The sequence below is a fragment of the Gasterosteus aculeatus genome, chromosome 7, assembly GCF_964276395.1.
Source record: "Gasterosteus aculeatus chromosome 7, fGasAcu3.hap1.1, whole genome shotgun sequence".
In the NCBI taxonomy this organism is placed as follows: domain Eukaryota; kingdom Metazoa; phylum Chordata; class Actinopteri; order Perciformes; family Gasterosteidae; genus Gasterosteus; species Gasterosteus aculeatus.
In genome coordinates, this window is record NC_135694.1 from 12,565,457 (window position 1) to 12,582,416 (window position 16,960).

Consider the following 16,960-nt stretch of genomic DNA (forward strand, 5'->3'; position numbering starts at 1 on the left):
GGAAACGTGTAGTGAATGTGACTGCATAATTCACCTTTGTTCTTGTTTCGTGGTACACGCAATTGCGACTGTTCCGGGATCACGGTCCCTTTAAATGTTTTGTTATGTTGTGACGTAGAGTCCCTTGCTTGTGAGGTTACAGGGCTGCGCCATCTTGAGTGTTGTTATGGTAATAATAAACGAGACACACGCTGCTGTTCTCAACTCGCGGAATTGCCTTTCATTACAAACGCAACTTCCACACTGGTGACCCCGACGTTCGTTTGCTGGAAGAATTCGCAAACGCGACTCGACCATGACCGCAAACGCTGTCACCCTCAAGCTCCCTGAGTTCTGGGAATCGTCAGCGTCGGCATGGTTTGCCCAGACTGAAGCGGAGTTCGCGCTGCGGGAGATCACCGCTGATACAACGCGGTACTACTACGATGTGTCGGCTCTCGGTAACTCAACAGCGGCCCGAGTGGTGAGCCTCCTTAAACGTCCTCCAGAGACGGAGAAATATGCAGCGCCGAAAGGGCACCTGTTAAAGACTTTTGAACTGTCCGACGCCGAGAGAGCTAGCAGGCTTTTCTCCCTCCAAGGACTGGGTGACAGCAAACCGTCTGAGCTCATGGACCGTATGCTGGATCTCCTGGGTGAGCACACACCCGATTTTCTTTTCATTCAGCTTTTCCTGCGTCAGCTGCCTTCCCAAGTCAGAGCTGCATTGGCCAACACCACAATCACTGACTGCCGAAAACTGGCTGAAGAGGCTGATAAATTTTTCCTGGCAAGCCAAGGACACTGTGTCATGGCCGCATTTCTTCCCACACACGTCGCTCCTGTGACAATGGAGGATTCCACCCTTGTCGCAGCAACCTCTTCTCGGCGGCAACCATCTTCAGGTCGTCAGCAAGCTTCAGGCCCCCAGCAGTCTTCTTCAGGCTTGTGCTTCTATCACGAAAAGTTTGGATCGAAGGCCCTTAAATGCCGCTCGCCATGCAGTTTCGGCGGTCTGGGAAACGCCGGGGCCGGCGCTCATTAGTGGCCATGAGTGTCGGCCGCGTAGGCAGGCTGCTTTATGTCCGTGACAGCATCTCCGGACGACGTTTCCTGTGCGACACGGGTGCACGGAGGAGTGTTCTGCCTGCATCCCGTTTGGACATGGTAACCGACAGCCATGGCCCCCCGATGGAAGCTGCTAATGGGACCCCCATCCGCACGTATGGAACAAGGTACATTGAGTTATGCTTCGGAGAACATCGGTTTGGCTGGGATTTTGTCACGGCTAAGGTCGCTTTTCCCCTCCTTGGCGCTGATTTTTTGTGTGCGCATGGACTGTTGGTGGATGTTAAGAACCGCCGTTTGATCGACGCTGTCACGTTCTGTTCTTATACGTGCACGCTCAGCGGGGCTGACTCCATACGACTGTCTAGCATGCTCTCCCCATCAGATGACTTCCACCGTCTACTGGCTGGTTTTCCAGAACTGACCCAGCCCACTTTCTCTGCATCTGCCGTGAAGCATGGTGTGGAACACCATATTGCCACCACTGGTCCGCCCGTCTACGCCCGTGCTCGGCGCCTCGACCCGACCAAGCTTGCCGTTGCTAAGGCCGAGTTTTCTAACATGGAACGCCTTGGAATAGTCCGCCGGTCCGCCAGCCCGTGGGCGTCACCTCTTCACATCGTCCCCAAACCTGGTGGCGGCTGGCGCCCATGCGGCGACTACCGCCGGCTTAATGAGGTAACGACGCCTGACCGATACCCAGTCCCGAACATACAGGATTTTTCAGCACACCTGGCTGGTATGGTGATTTTTTCTTAGGTGGACCTCGTCCGGGGCTACCATCAGGTGCCCATGCACTCACTGGACATTTCAAAAACAGCGGTGATTACACCGTTCGGTCTTTTTGAGTTCCTGAGGATGCCGTTCGGCCTTAAAAACTCAGCCCAATCTTTTCAGCGCCTCATGGACTCTGTTTTACGCGACCTGCCTTTTCTTTTTGTGTATTTGGACGACATTCTTGTAGCGAGCACATCCAAAGCTCAGCACCTGTCGCACCTCCGAGCACTTTTCGAGCGGCTCAACCAACATGGCCTTATTGTTAATCCTGCTAAGTGCCAGTTTGGTCTCTCCACCATTGACTTCCTGGGACACAGAGTCACCAAGGACGGTGCAGTCCCGCTCCCATCAAAGGTGGAGGCGGTCACACAGTTCCCGCGCCCACTCACCGTGAAAGCCCTGCAGGAGTTCCTTGGCATGGTGAACTTTTACCACCGTTTCATCCCTCGAGCCGCTCAGCTCATGCAGCCGTTGCACGAAGCCTTGAAAGGTAAGCCCACGCACGCCGTGGACTGGACTGAGGGCAGGGACAAAGCTTTCGTGGACACTAAGGCAGCCCTGGCGCGGGCCACCATGCTGGCACATCCTTCGGCCACAGCCTCTGTCGCCATCACCTCGGATGCCTCGGACTACGCTGTAGGTGCCGTCTACGAGCAGTGGGTAGGCGGGGCCTGGCAGCCGCTTGCTTTCTTTAGCCGCCAGCTGCGCGCTAGCGAGCGTAAGTACAGCACTTTCGACCGGGAGCTGCTCGGTCTCTACCTCGCCATCAGGCACTTTCGTTTCCTGCTAGAAGGTCGACACTTCACCGCCTTTGTCGACCACAAGCCGCTGGTTTTCGCCATGGCCAAGGTGGCCGAACCGTGGTCCGCCCGCCAGCAACGTCACCTGTCCTACATTTCCGAGTTCACCACGGATTTACAGCACGTGGCCGGTAAGGACAACCAGGTGGCGGACTGCCTGTCACGGGCTGTGGCAGGAGCAGTCCATCTCGGTCTGGATTACGGCCGCATGGCAGCGGACCAGACCACGGACCCGGACGTGCACACCCTGAGAACCTCGACTACAGGTTTGAGGCTAGAGGATGTGGTTTTCGATGAAGCCAAAACCACGCTTGTGTGCGACGTCTCCACAGGCAGTCCTCGGCCGATCGTTCCCACGGGGTGGAGACGACGTGTCTTCGATGCCATCCATGGTCTCTCCCACCCCGGTTCGAAAGCGTCACAGAGACTGGTGTCGGCAAAGTTTGTGTGGCACGGCCTCAAAAAGGACGTAAGGGATTGGGCTAACACTTGCCTTGATTGCCAACGGGCCAAAGTACACCGCCACACTAAAGCTCCGTTAGAGTTGTTCCCAGTGCCAGAGAGGCGGTTTGACCATGTTAACGTGGATCTGGTTGGCCCTCTGCCTTCCTCTCATGGTTTCACCTACCTGTTGACCATGGTTGACAGGACCACCCGTTGGCCCGAGGCAGTGCCACTGACATCGTTGACCACTGTCGAGATGACCCGGGCATTTATCGGCACCTGGGTTGCCCGTTTTGGCACCCCTTCGGACATTTCCTCTGACCGGGGCGCGCAGTTTACGTCTGAGCTGTGGAACGCGGTGGCCCAGAGCCTCGGAACGAAACTCCACCGCACGACTGCATACCACCCGCAGGCTAATGGGCTCTGTGAGCGATTTCACAGGTCAATGAAGGCTTCTCTTCGCGCCGGCCTCAAAGACGGCAACTGGGTCGACAAGCTCCCGTGGGTGATGCTTGGCATCAGGACTGCACCGAAGGAAGACCTGCAGTCCTCGTCCGCGGAGCTTGTTTATGGCCAGCCACTGCGGGTTCCAGGGGATTTTGTCCCTACTTCCACTGTTCCCTGGTCTGCGACCTTACAGCGGGCCGCACTACTGGACAATGCGAAGCTTTTCGCGCCTGTACCTACTTCCCGTCACGGCCTCCCTCAGTCGCACGTCCCCGCTGGGCTTCAGACGGCTGACTATGTCTTTATTCGCCACGACGCTCACAGGGGACCGCTACGGCCGCCCTACGAGGGTCCATTCCGGGTTTTGGAGACGGGAGACAAACATTTTGTGGTGGACATGGGTGGTAAACCGGAGCGACTCTCCATCGACCGCCTCAAACCAGCTCATTTGGACGTTGCTAGGCCCATTGAATCGGCCCAGCCCCCGCGACGCGGGCGTCCTCCAGCTTTGCGCCCACCCCCTGTGTCCCTCCCTCCTGGGACTCCCACACTCAACGCCCCGCGCCCGTGTCGCGGTGGTACACCTGCCACGGTTGGGGCTCCTCAACCCCCTCTGAAACACAGCCGTTCTGGTCGGTTGATACGGCCACCTCCCAACTGATTCTTTTTCTTGTATGGTGAATTCTGGGGGGACGTGTGTAGTGAATGTGACTGCATAATTCACCTTTGTTCTTGTTTCGTGGTACACGCAATTGCGACTGTTCCGGGATCACGGTCCCTTTAAATGTTTTGTAATGTTGTGACGTAGAGTCCCTTGCTTGTGAGGTTACAGGGCTGCGCCATCTTGAGTGTTGTTATGGTAATAATAAACGAGACACACGCTGCTGTTCTCAACTCGCGGAATTGCCTTTCATTACAAACGCAACTTCCACAAACGCATGATAGGTGGACGGAGCAGCACATCCTTTAAAGTGCACAGAAAACTACGGTTTGAAGTTTCAGCTCAAAGTTTCAGCGGTATGGGTCCGTCTTCCAGTACCAGAGTGAGCATGGTTTGAAGTTGTGTGAAAAGGTATTACATAAGCACATTTCCATTAACTTGTTCAACCACACAGGGGGACAGGGACTTCCATGTTTATGAAGTTGTAAGAAGATATGGTCATTATTACATTATCCATAGCTGCAGGCGTCCTCCTCTCCTCGCTGCACCCCTCCACTCTTCTCTGCAAACTCTGGAGGTCCGTTTTGGGGATTAGCAGCTCTTTGGGAGCTTGGCGCTTGCAGCAAGGTTACAATTCATCATGACCGAGACACACAGGATATGTTTTAATTTTTCACCTCACTTTTTCGCTCTCTTCCCGCCGTCAGTGCAACGAGCAGCCAAAGCTACTTCACAAGGAACTCCATAACTCTGTGGCTTTTAGCTGGTTTTTGATGTCTTAATCCACTGTCTGCTCCACTCATACATCTAATCTCAGGGTTCAGGAGGGTGTGCAAACCGGTGTGTGCTTCTTTTTTACGTTCCACCTTGTTGCGCGAGCTCTGACTGTAGAGAGAACTGTCATTGGTCGACCGATCTCAATGTTGCCAGATACACGATAATTATCCTCCAAATACGACCATTTTGAGCCTTTGGTACGATACTTCACCATTTCCAATCTGGCAACATGAAAAAGAGGACACTTCATCGCAGGGGGGGGGCGTGGCTGCAGATGTCACATGCTGTACACAATGCAACTAGTGGAGGCGGCCAGGTGCTCAGTGTTGCCAGATTGGAAATGTTCACCATTTCCAGCAACACTGAGCACCTATCGTACCAAAGGCTCAAAATGGTCGTATTTGGAGGATAATTATTGTGTATCTGGCAACATTGAGATCAGTTGACCAATGACTGTTCTCTCTACAGTCAGAGCTCGCGCAACAAGGTGGAACGTAAGGGAGACACCATTTCCAAAACTTAAGGGCAGAATAACTAGTTTGTGAAAGACCCAGACAAACACAAATATCCGACGAAGCAAAATCCCGGACGTTTTTGGAATCCCTGCCCCACACATTTTTTAGGTCTCAAAAAGAGGACATGTGTGGGGAAAAGAGGACGTCTGGTCACCCTAACTGTAAGTAAGCACAGTATCGGTGGTTACTGACTGGTAGCCGTAATGCTGCAAGCGGTGCGGCTTTGTAGTTTACCAGTCGTACCGAAACATATTTATTATTATTGGTTTTTCAAACTGAAACATATGACAGAGCGCCTTAAGCGCTGTGTACAACCAGTGTGGATCAACCAATTGATCCATATATAAGGCGCTCCAGATTATAAAACGCAGTATAAGACGTCGTTTTTTGAGAAAATTAAAGGCTTTTAAGTGCGCCTTATACAGTGATCCCTCGCCACTTCGCGGTTCACTTATCGCGGATTCGCTATTTCGCAGATTTTCATATTGCATTTTTTTTTTTTTTGGTGCATTGTGCTCTGCATTCTGATTCGCTAAAAACTCACTCCCGAGCCGTTCATTACAGTTCTCCAACGTAATCGATGGTGGCATGTCGGTGTACAAGGATCTTTTTGCAAAGAAGAAAAAAGAGCGACAACAGCTGCCTATCACTATGTTCTTCTCCCGAACAAACACACCTGCACCGCGGGCTTCAGAAGAAGAGAACACTGCAGAGCGCAGTCAGGATGCAGCGGCCCAGTCTGAAGAGCAGTGAAACGGCCTACACGCGAGTCACTGTATTTGTATACATGTAATAGTTGCTAATTGTAAAAAAAAAAAAAAGTTTTCTATTTCGCGGATTTCACTTATCGCGGGTCATTTTCGGAACGTAACCCCCGCGATAAACGAGGGATTACTGTAGTGCGGAAAACACGGTAGTAAAGGAACAGAGAAAAATACATGGTATTTCTGGTGGTTCTTAACTGCAAACATAACAAGCAAGGTAACTGGTTAACTAGTAATTAACTGTAACAACAAACCTTCCTAAACCTTAACTAAGGGGTTCAATTGCCAGACCTTTACAATGACAATGACTGATTGAAGATTGAAGCAGATATGCTAATGGTCCCTGGAAATGGCATCAATCAGAAAAGTCCAGTATCTGTATTTGGTTTTGGTAATAGTATTCTGCATAAACCTGCCAAATAAAGGGAGAATATTATTTAACCCTCAGGATTATGCATTTCACATTTTTTTGGACCATTTCAAATCTGGATAGAATTACATCCTTGTCTCTTTAAGTAATCCACAGTAGGCTCACTCAGTTGTTTAATCTATAAAAGGAGTGCATGTCTTAATAGCCATAAAACGTGCACAGAGAGACAAAATGTTATGCTCCCCTCACTGAGTGTGCAGACATTTGGTGCAACAAATTGCCCCCTTTCTATGCAAATGAGCCTCATTGCAAAATCGGTCCAATTCACTCGGATCAACCCTCATACTATGCAGTTAAAATGAAATGATTACCTTCTCGAGACACTTCATGTTAACTCAAGCAATTATACTGACAGACTGGGAATTCTCAATTCCAAATAGGGTTAAAGTAGTGGCGGAGAAAAAACAGGAAATGCCGCCGATAAGTGCCAATGTCCCGCGATTCTCCTGACCCGCCCAGTCAAGATCATATCTGAAAGTCATGCCAATGTTCAGATTGGCATATGAAAACAGGAAGGAATAGTCTTGTACTGAGTAAGTGAATCTTTACTTGTTTTTTCTTTTTCAAATGTTCCTGCCGTCTTCTTGCTGGAGTCAAATAAAAATTGCTGATTGTTCTCACCTGCTAAACGTAATGGGTGTGTTTGTGCTAACATAATAAGTGGACTTGAACAGAACCTTGAGACGGAGAGGATAATTCATGCTGCTATAGGCGGCCTCAATCCATTCTTTGTGAATTCACCCAGGAGTGCAGTCAAACCACGTGTGAAGCCGACTTGAAAATAGCCTGTCATCATAGAGAGGGAGGAGACGCAAAGACTTGTACAATGGAGATAACAGCACACACTTTCGGCCTCGCTCGTTGCACATTAAAAAGGATGGAAATGGAATAACGGCAAATGAAAGTACGCAGCTTAAGAGAGAATCCTTTCTCACCCTCAACGGTGCTCAGCTGGATCCTACTCTCTAAAGTGTAAAATCTCTGGCCAGATGCAACAGGCATCCGGACACACTTACACTCTAGACACAAAGAACTTTGGCCAGGACTCAGAAGCAACTCATCCATTGAGCAAACCTTTCCCATTTCTCAGATTTCATACCTTAAATATAAAATGTGACCACCCACAAATGTTCAGATGTTTCCAACTGTTTCTCATGATTAACTACATCTCTGGTGTGTGCAGGGGCGGACTGGGGGGGAAAAGTGGCCCAGGAGTTACTGTCAGACCGGCCCACTCAATACACGGCGCGTGGCCCACTCAATGCACTGCACGAATCGACCAGTCAGCAGGTTACTTTTTGGATAATTACAAAGAGGTTACAATATATTTTTATTTTTTACAACATTTGGATCCACCAATTTCCCAGGATGGACACATAAAATGTAATAAAATGATACTGGCTATTGTAACGCTCCATGATGGGTAGTTTGCTAGATGAGTAGGCTTAACTCTGGGCTAGTATCAGATGGTTATATGTATAATAGGGTCGTCACAATACCAAAATTATGATTTTGATACTATACCTGCCAAACTATTACAGTGTCCGTTACTTACGATACCACAAATAGGATACCACAAATATGATACTGGAATATTTACTATGATAGTAATAAATAAAACATCTGTAAGGTTCCCTTTTTTACCTGTCATCTGTTTGACTTTGGGATAAACAATGCTTCATTTACTTTCATATAGAGTTTGATATTCTCACATTCATATTTTATCTTAATTCATGGAGTAATTATTTTTCCTTAACTAAAAATAAAAATAATTAGGTCAATATCCACCAGCAGGCTTGGGGGTGTTCGTGTTATAATCACATTCGCTAACCTGTCGTTCTTTGAACTCTCTGAAAAGTGTGTCTGTCTGATCATATTTGAAGTGTTCACTCTTTGCGGGTAGATTTGAAGCAGGTTTTACAGACTAGTCTGTGTGTGTCGTTGGGCTTTCCATCGCAGTCTGCTTCGTACCCAAAGTATTTCCAGATTTACTTCTGGCATCTTTTCTTTCAACAAACTCCTGCATGTCTCCTGCACTAAGTACCGGTAGTAAAAATATTCAGAATCCTGTTGTTTTCAACGTGAGGGTACCGCGGTACCTTTCTAGCACCGGTACACCGTGCAACATTATAACTACACAGCCTTAAGGAATAAATGTCAGCAGAGAAAGATCACACAATAAAGACACTGGAATCAGAGGGTGGAATTAGTATGAACAGAACAGAAGATACGATGGGGTGATCAGCGGTATCAGTAGTGCTGCATGCTGGGTGTGTGATTGTGTAAGTGTGTAGGGGTGTTGAAGGTGCATAACAAAACGAAAAAACTGAAAAAACGAAAAACTGGTGACAAAACAAAAAGTTGTGTCACCAGTTGGTGGTTTTCAAAATTTAAGATTTTAAAATATTTTTATTCACCTTCCTCCAGACATCTCTTCTTTCTCTCCATGAGCTTTTCAGTTGCTCCTTTAAAGGATTTACGTCTTGATGCTGGCTCGTTCTCCAAACCGGCTTTATCTGCGAGCGAGTGACGCAAGTGTTGAGTACGACAGAGCAGTGGTGTCAAACTCATCACAGAGAGGGACAAAATAAAAAAACTCCCATGAATATCTTGATACTTACGATTCAATACAACACACCCTGCATGTCTCCCTTGCAATCCCTCGCTGTGGGTGCGCGCTGGGCAGCCCTGCCTCCTTCTCCACCAGAGAAGTTGCTAGTAGCTTTTGCAGTGCCTTTTGGGGCTTTAAAGTACCAACTGTGTGCGTCCTATTGACCACTTATTCAATTCAATTCATTTGATTTTGTATAGCACAAAATTACAAATTTGCCTCAGAGGACTTTACAGTCTGTACACATGTAACACGACTACAAAGTAATACTTCTTTCAAGGGTTACGTGTAGCTGTGAAAGGTTCTTACAAGACTTACACACACACGCATGATTCACCCCTCTTATCCCCTGATGTTAACACAATGAGGCTTATTTGCCAGGTCCATGGCCAAAGCTCTGCAGACAAACACCGTTTTTAGTTTGCCTCATTTAGTAGCTCGACAAAGGCCAGGCGTGTGTGTGTGTGTGTGTGTGTGTGTGTGTGTGTGTGTGTGTGTGTGTGTGTGTGTGTGTGTGTGTGTGTGTGTGTGTGTGTGTGTGTGTGTGTGTGTGTGTGTGTGTGTGTGTGTGAGAGGGGCGATCGTGTGGCAGTTGTTGTGTGCACACAACACCTGCCTCCCTTACAGGGCAATTAGACTCCACATCACATCCACACAGATCTCTGGGAGCCTTTGACTTGGCCGTGTCTCTTTGTGGGCCGTGTTTTCCACGACGCTCTGTGGGTTCTTCTGAAGTGATGCCAGCATGGCGCAGTCTATTTTCTCTCTGAGTCAGACCTTTTCACCTTATTTCTACATGTTTTTTTCCTTATTTCATTGCCCATTTACCTTCAGCATTCTTTGCCTTCATATGTCACCATACCTCACGCTGCTCTCAAATCAGCTGCCATCAGACTTAAATTCAGAACAAAAAGAAAATGAATGAAACGAACAACATGTGTAGAAATAGATGGAGAGAAATAGGCTTTCTTCATCAAGATGTGTTGATTTACACCTGGCGTCCACGCCGGTGTTCTGATCACGAGAGCCTCAGTGCACAACCTGGAATGCGTTTCCAGTGAATACTTTGGATTGGATCTTGGTTCCACACTAATAATCGCATATGTTCTGTCTGTTCCCAAATAAAAAATGTGTTTTGAACTGAGGAGTGTATATATATATATATATATATATTACTAATATCGAGTGTCTATTATCAATTCTGCATACACATGGAATCTGTTGGCAATGGGACAAGATTTATTTATCGTAAGCATTCAGTTTCCTTTTGTAGTGTCTATTATCAATTCTGCATACACATGGAATCTGTTGGCAATGGGACAAGATTTATTTATCGTAAGCATTTAGTTTCCTTTTGTAGTTCCGGTCGATCAAGATCGAGCAAGCTTCGGTTGAATGAATAAAAAAACAATAAGATGTAAGCAACTGTCAACAAGACGAACACAAAGAGATTTGCATGAGTGTCTGGGTAATAGAAAAGCCATTCAAATTAACAAAGAAATGGAGAAGACATTGCAAAAAAAGTGAACCAAGAATATTTTCTGTACTGTACTTGTATTTCTCTTTTCTTGTCTCTCGACCACTCAAGGCTCTTTAATACCACATGTCATCAATCACACCCATTTATACACTGATGACAGGAGTTACCATGGAAGCTAAACCATGCAATCAAACTGCCGATCCTCTGATTGGAGGATTGGCCTCGTCTACCACTGAGCCACTGCCCCAGAAAATATCATATCATTATCATAAATGAAAGTGAATAACCGGTTTCAGAAATTATTTATTTCTATTTTCTATTTCTATTTTATTCATGTGGTTGTTCTCATCATTTCTAATTGATGCTTTCAACGTTCAGCTCTGCGTCTTTACACACTATTGGTATTCTAGCTGTTTATCTGGGAAAATTCCCCAACTTTCTGTGAATTCCATCCCTTCCTCTGTTTCTCTTTTAACCCGTATTGTACACCCTCAGTCATGTCTGTGAGAACCCTTTTCACAGCTTACCACTCCAATCAGGGAACTCACTTTCCCGTCCATGCTCATTTATTATTGGCTCTGCATCCACCGCGTGGCAGCATGGATGGGGTATATTCATGGGCAAATATAGCCATTAGCTCACACTGTCTGTTTAAAAAAAGAAAAAATAAAGCTCCACTGGAATATGTTTTCACGTACCATCTATAGCAAAGGGAAAAATGTGAAGAGTGCTCTGCTTTGTATTTTGGTTTCTCCGCTCCTGCATTGTTCCCCTGTAAGTATAGGCTGAGTATATACTTGAAGATCTTGTTTAAAAGTGTATTTTCCTTTAGGGGAGGAATGATAGTGATTTGACCCTCTCTCACTCACACACACACACAACACAGGAGCATTCAAATAAATGACCAAAATTACTTCCACCCAGAAGGCTTCTTTTTTTTGTCAACTTTTTTTTTGAATCACTGTAATTTTAGAGCCAAACCACACAGTACTGGTTTTTCATGATGCTCTCAGGAGGAGGGGGTGGGAAAGGGGGAGAAGAAAAGGAGGCAAAAGAGGGAGAAAGCCGGCTAGCTGACCTAAATGTGGCTCTCATTAAGATGGCCTGCACACACGGGTGAGAGGCGTGCCAGCCAAGAAATGTCCTCTGACTTCTTCCCCCCTCTCTTGTTGAGTCTGCTCCTTTCTGCCTTTCTGTATTCTGTTCCCTCTATCCCTCTTTTCCTCACCCTTTTTTTTCTTCCTCACATCTTCCACCCCTACCCTCCCCCCCCACACCCCTGCTCCATTTTCTCCACTTTCTATTTTTTGGCTGCAGGGGCCTGGTATTTATGTTATGAAAAGTTACAACCGGGGGAGTTTTTTGCAGCTGGCCAGGGAGAAAAACAAGGTTACGGTGCTGAAAATGAAACATATTAATAAATAAGAACACCTCTTTGCAGTATATCATGTTATTTCTCTTTCTTTGGTTTGTTCTGCAGAATTGTGGTTGTAACTTTTTACCATTTCTACCTGCTTGCCGTGTAATGGGTTTTACTATTGACATGAATAATAAAGTCGCCTGACCTACTTATTTTGTCTTCAGCCCCCGTAGCAAAAATAAATCTATTCGAAACAGTGAAATAATGCTATGCTGTCCCTCCACTCAAAGCCCGAATGATGTTGTGAAGAGCAGAAAAGAAGACAGGGGGAAAAAAAGAGCCACAACATTCTCAGGGTTGGCTTGAAGCCTCCCAAGGTCCTGGCAGACAGCGAATCCCTGAACAGGTTATTAACATTAGAGACGGATGCATGCCGTGTGGGTGGAGAAGCAGCTGAAGCACAGACAGGGTTTTCTTTTTGTCCGTCTGGTACCCGGGGTGATGGAAATAGATGGAGGATGGCCGTCTCGTGTCGCAGTCTGATGTATGGATGTGTATTAACCAAGAACAGAAACAGTGCGCCGTCCTTAGCCAGAAATCTAATGTACCGAAGCTGCTGCATCTGAAGATGATATCCATAGATTAGTCTTTAGCCTCTCCCTCTCTCTATCGATCATGTTCTTCGTCTCACAGGCAGCAATGAATAAGCCTTTTTGCTCAGTCTGGGTCAGAGGCAAAAAAGAACTCCGCATCATGGAATAATGAACAATTGAAATGTATGACTACATCCACTTTTTTTCTTTTTAATCTCACACTTTTTCGGGGGGGTGGTAATAATGGTAGGAGAAACATTAGATGTGAAATTTCCCTCTGGCAACTAAGAAGAGGAATTCCTCTGTTACTCTTTTAAAATACTGTGGTCATGTAATCTGCACAAGTAGAGTGTTACGAGCCTTACTTAGTCGTTGTTAGACCGTTACTGCGACCGGAGCAAAGGAGGAAGTCAGTGCACTGCAAATTATTTGAATCTTATCAAGATAAAAAAACTTAGATTTAGAAGTGTTAGATAATTGATCTTGTTTTAAGAGTGAATTTCTTATTTTTAGTGTTTAACTTTACACTAAAATCTTAAATCAAGCACAACCTTATCTTTTTTGTCTCAAATAGGCATGACATCTTAAAATTAGTCAGATAACTGTTAAATTAAGATCTTTTACATCTCTCCCTCAAATTCTCATCAATAAAGCTTGTTTTAAGATTCAGTAAACTCAAGTTGCTTGATTCAAGAGTCACACAAAAAGCATCTGAAAGAAACAGAGTTTATTATTGCTCTGACTTCAAGCATGTTCAGACAATGTGAGGATAAATTATACAGCCTTCACCACAACTCACCATACAGTCCATGGAATTGTTTAATGACCAAAACAGTTTGTTAACAAAAACAGGTCCAGGAAACCGGCAAACTTGATCACCCAATAAATCAATGCTTCCCTTTCATTCCTCCATTTTAATGTCTACTTCTGTGGGCAATAATATCACAAAGACTATATTTTATTGGCACAAACATATGTTCCTTGAAACTAACAGAAAAATAAGAAATACAGTCAATGAGTTCATGTACAAATTCTGTAGCCTGGGCAACATTGGGAACTGCCACCTCATATGCCAGCAATTCTGGACTCAAATTCAGTGTCTCATAACGCTGGTACTCAAAAGCAACATAAGAGGAATCAATCACAAATATATCTTTTATCAGTCCGAACACTGGGAAAGCATCATCTACATCTACAATAATCATAGATTTACCACTAGTGTACTTATTGCCATTGAGGATGTACCATTTCACTGAGACAACAGATTGCATGACCTCTACGCGTAGAAAATCTTTGACTTTTCTCTTGACATAATCAAAATTTTTGACAGCTGAGACAGGCCCCGATTCTCTTTCACTAGCAAAAATTGGATGCTCAATGCCTATTTCATTTTGACAACATTCAAGGAACTGGTTATGGTTTGCAAGCGATTTACAGACATTTTTGAAATTTAACTTAGAAGCCCACTGCTTAAAATAACTGTGCTTAGCTTCAAATCGCATACACATACTTCTTATTAATGGACCAAGAGATATGATTTGGCTTGGTAGATGTAACATGTAATGTTGCTTGGGTATTACATTGGCTTCAGAGAAAAGTTCTTTGAAATGATGCAGATGTTGCTCAATCATGCGTCTGAGCCGTAATACGGTTTCTAAAGAAATAACAGGAGCAAGGACAATTTGAACAATCTCAATTAACTTGAGAATAAATTTGACATACTCGTTGTCCATACCGTTCAAAAGAAAAGGTAGGATTTTTAAAAGTATCAACATTTGTCCACATGACTGCTTTAATTTATTGTCATTAGCAGCTAAAGTACTGACACTAATAGGACATGGCTTATCTCTTATGTCTAGAGGTGAGTAAGGAAAATTTAGAATAGCTGAGTTAATCTCATCTAATTCTATCTGTCCTGACAGAATCAGGTTTTTTAATACAAGCTTTATTTCCATTGGTGCAACACCTTCAAAAATTACATGCATTATATCCTGTGGTGTTTGTTTGATCAGATCAAATGCTGGAACATCAACTAGTCTGCTTCTTCTGTTAATCCCATAAGTGGTTTTGAGGGATGCTTTCAATGTTTCTGTGCTTGCCTTATCTATTTCAACACACTGCCTAATGTGCTTTTCCAAAGTTCTTTCAGCAAACCTATTCTCCTCAAAAATACTTTGCATATCCTCAAAGGAGCATTCACAATGTCTACATTTGCTATAAGCAAAACCAACACCTTGTTTAAATCCAGCAATATCATGTTGGGCAAGTGTGTCTCCACATATGGCGATCACAGCACCAAACAACTCAATTTCACCATTTGGGGTGTCAATCCTAACACCATTGTACAGAAGTGTCAGATCTTTTTGGATTCTTTTTAGTATAACATCAACACCCCACTGAGAAATATTGTTTGCCTTGGCAATAGCCAGGAGTCTTATTGCAGCCAACTTCGACCTAAATTTTGGATCTATATTCCCTAAACTATAATAAAACATCAGTAATTTATTTGCAGAGGCATGGGCGCCTAAAGGGTTACATATTTCAATTTCATCGGTGTACAATAGTATTTGCAATGCATTTGGCCTTTGAGAATATAATGGATGGGATGTAAAAAGGGCTCCATCAGTAAAATCATACAAGAATCCCTCACTTCTTTGTGGTACAGTGGTTAACATGGTGAAGATTCTGGGATTGGTCAGTAACTGCTTAAGACTTTGAATGAGTGGTACATAGTAAAAACTTTTGCCTCTTAAGGCCATGACCCTTGAAAGACCACGCTTTACCCAACAAATCTTCTGGGACACCACAACTTCCTCTGGGTTGACTGGATTGAATAGTTCCCGGATGGTTTTATTCTGTCCATATGCTGTGGTTGAGAAAGGATCCATGAACGCATCAAACGTAGCCAAAGCCTCCCCTTGGAGCTGAGCAGTTGTGTCTGGATTCTCTTCAAACACCCTTCTGATTCTCTCCCTTAGTGTGTCAATGAGAGCAGCTTGGTACTGTTGCACCCCTGAGATGACACTGTTGACAGTTCTCTGGGAAAATATTTAAAATGTAAATAATTTTGTCACCCATATAATTCACAGGCCCATATTTTACATTAGAATAATTTAAATTAATAGTACCATTAAAGCATTTGCCCATGAAGATAAATTTACCTGTGATAACTGGCACTGTTCCCGGACACTGATGGCGAATGCCGCTGCGGATCTAGCTATATCAGGTCTGGTTCTGGAGGTCACAGCAACAGCGTCTTCCTTTATAAAATGAGTTGTAATTTTTTAAGAGCGAGTAGATGGACACAGTCAAAGTTGCAATTGATTTGAAAGGAAATGGACATTTTTGAGGAGATGCCCGAGAGGGGAAAGACTTCATTTTAATCCCGTATTCGCTTCACTGGTCTGGAACCTGAGCAGCTCTATCGTCTAAGGTAAGAGGCATTAAATGTTTTTTTTAATGTTTAATCTTAGCATTCAATGGAGATAATACCTATGAAAGAGAAAGTGTGCATAGGCTACTCAAATCATGCATGATTAACGCGCACACTCGCAGTGTGGATTCAATGAGGCCCATATTTAAATATGTCGTTATATGTAGGACAAAAATATTAAATTACATAACAAGTCAGCATCACACAGAGAGCAACCTAATTGGCACGATAAGATTGAAAATAAATTGAATTGTGGAAACTTACGGACTCAAGGCGGCCGTCAGCTTCAGGCTGTGGTGACGGTTCAGGTAAAGAGGCATCAGGTGGGACAGCCGTAGTGCTGGCCGCTGCAGGAGTGCTACAGCTGGCAAACACCGAAACACCAAATGTTTCCTGTCCCAAAGACCGAGAAGAAGGCGTCGTACTCCATCCGCTTGGTGGGCATCCAGTCCTCAAATACTGAAGGTGCGTCCGTTTAATGTGGCGAAAGAAAGAGTTAAAAACTCTAAAGTCCTGTTCACATCCATCAATACCACAGTAAACCCAAAAATCCGGGCTGCGACTGTGACTTTTATTAATGTGGCTAAGGAGTACTTTAAGACTTAAAGCAACAAAGACGAAACATATCATACACCTCCACGCCGCCATGATGCACCGTTGTTGTCGCGGGCTAATGATCCAGAGGTGGATGGGGAGGGGGGCACTCATGAAATAATTTGTTATTATTTTAACAATACATTCCTCTAATTATAAATGCGACTTAATTAATTTTACGATGGTAAGTTTTTTTAAAATAATATTTTGCTAACATGTTCATGTTT

At 44.9% G+C, this 16,960-nt stretch overlaps 1 protein-coding gene and 1 long non-coding RNA gene across 2 annotated transcripts in view; one reads left to right on the forward strand and one right to left on the reverse strand.

Annotated features, from left to right (window-relative positions):
- adam19a (ADAM metallopeptidase domain 19a) overlaps nt 1-16,960 on the forward strand; it is a 151,863-nt gene that overhangs the window by 42,212 nt on the left and 92,691 nt on the right. The window lies entirely within an intron of this gene.
- On the reverse strand, nt 13,419-16,806 carry LOC144410246 (uncharacterized). Its single transcript, XR_013468190.1, has 3 exons — nt 16,404-16,806; nt 15,868-15,966; nt 13,419-15,744 (listed from the first exon to the last, which is right to left on the reverse strand). It is a non-coding gene; the product is annotated as an uncharacterized LOC144410246 (long non-coding RNA).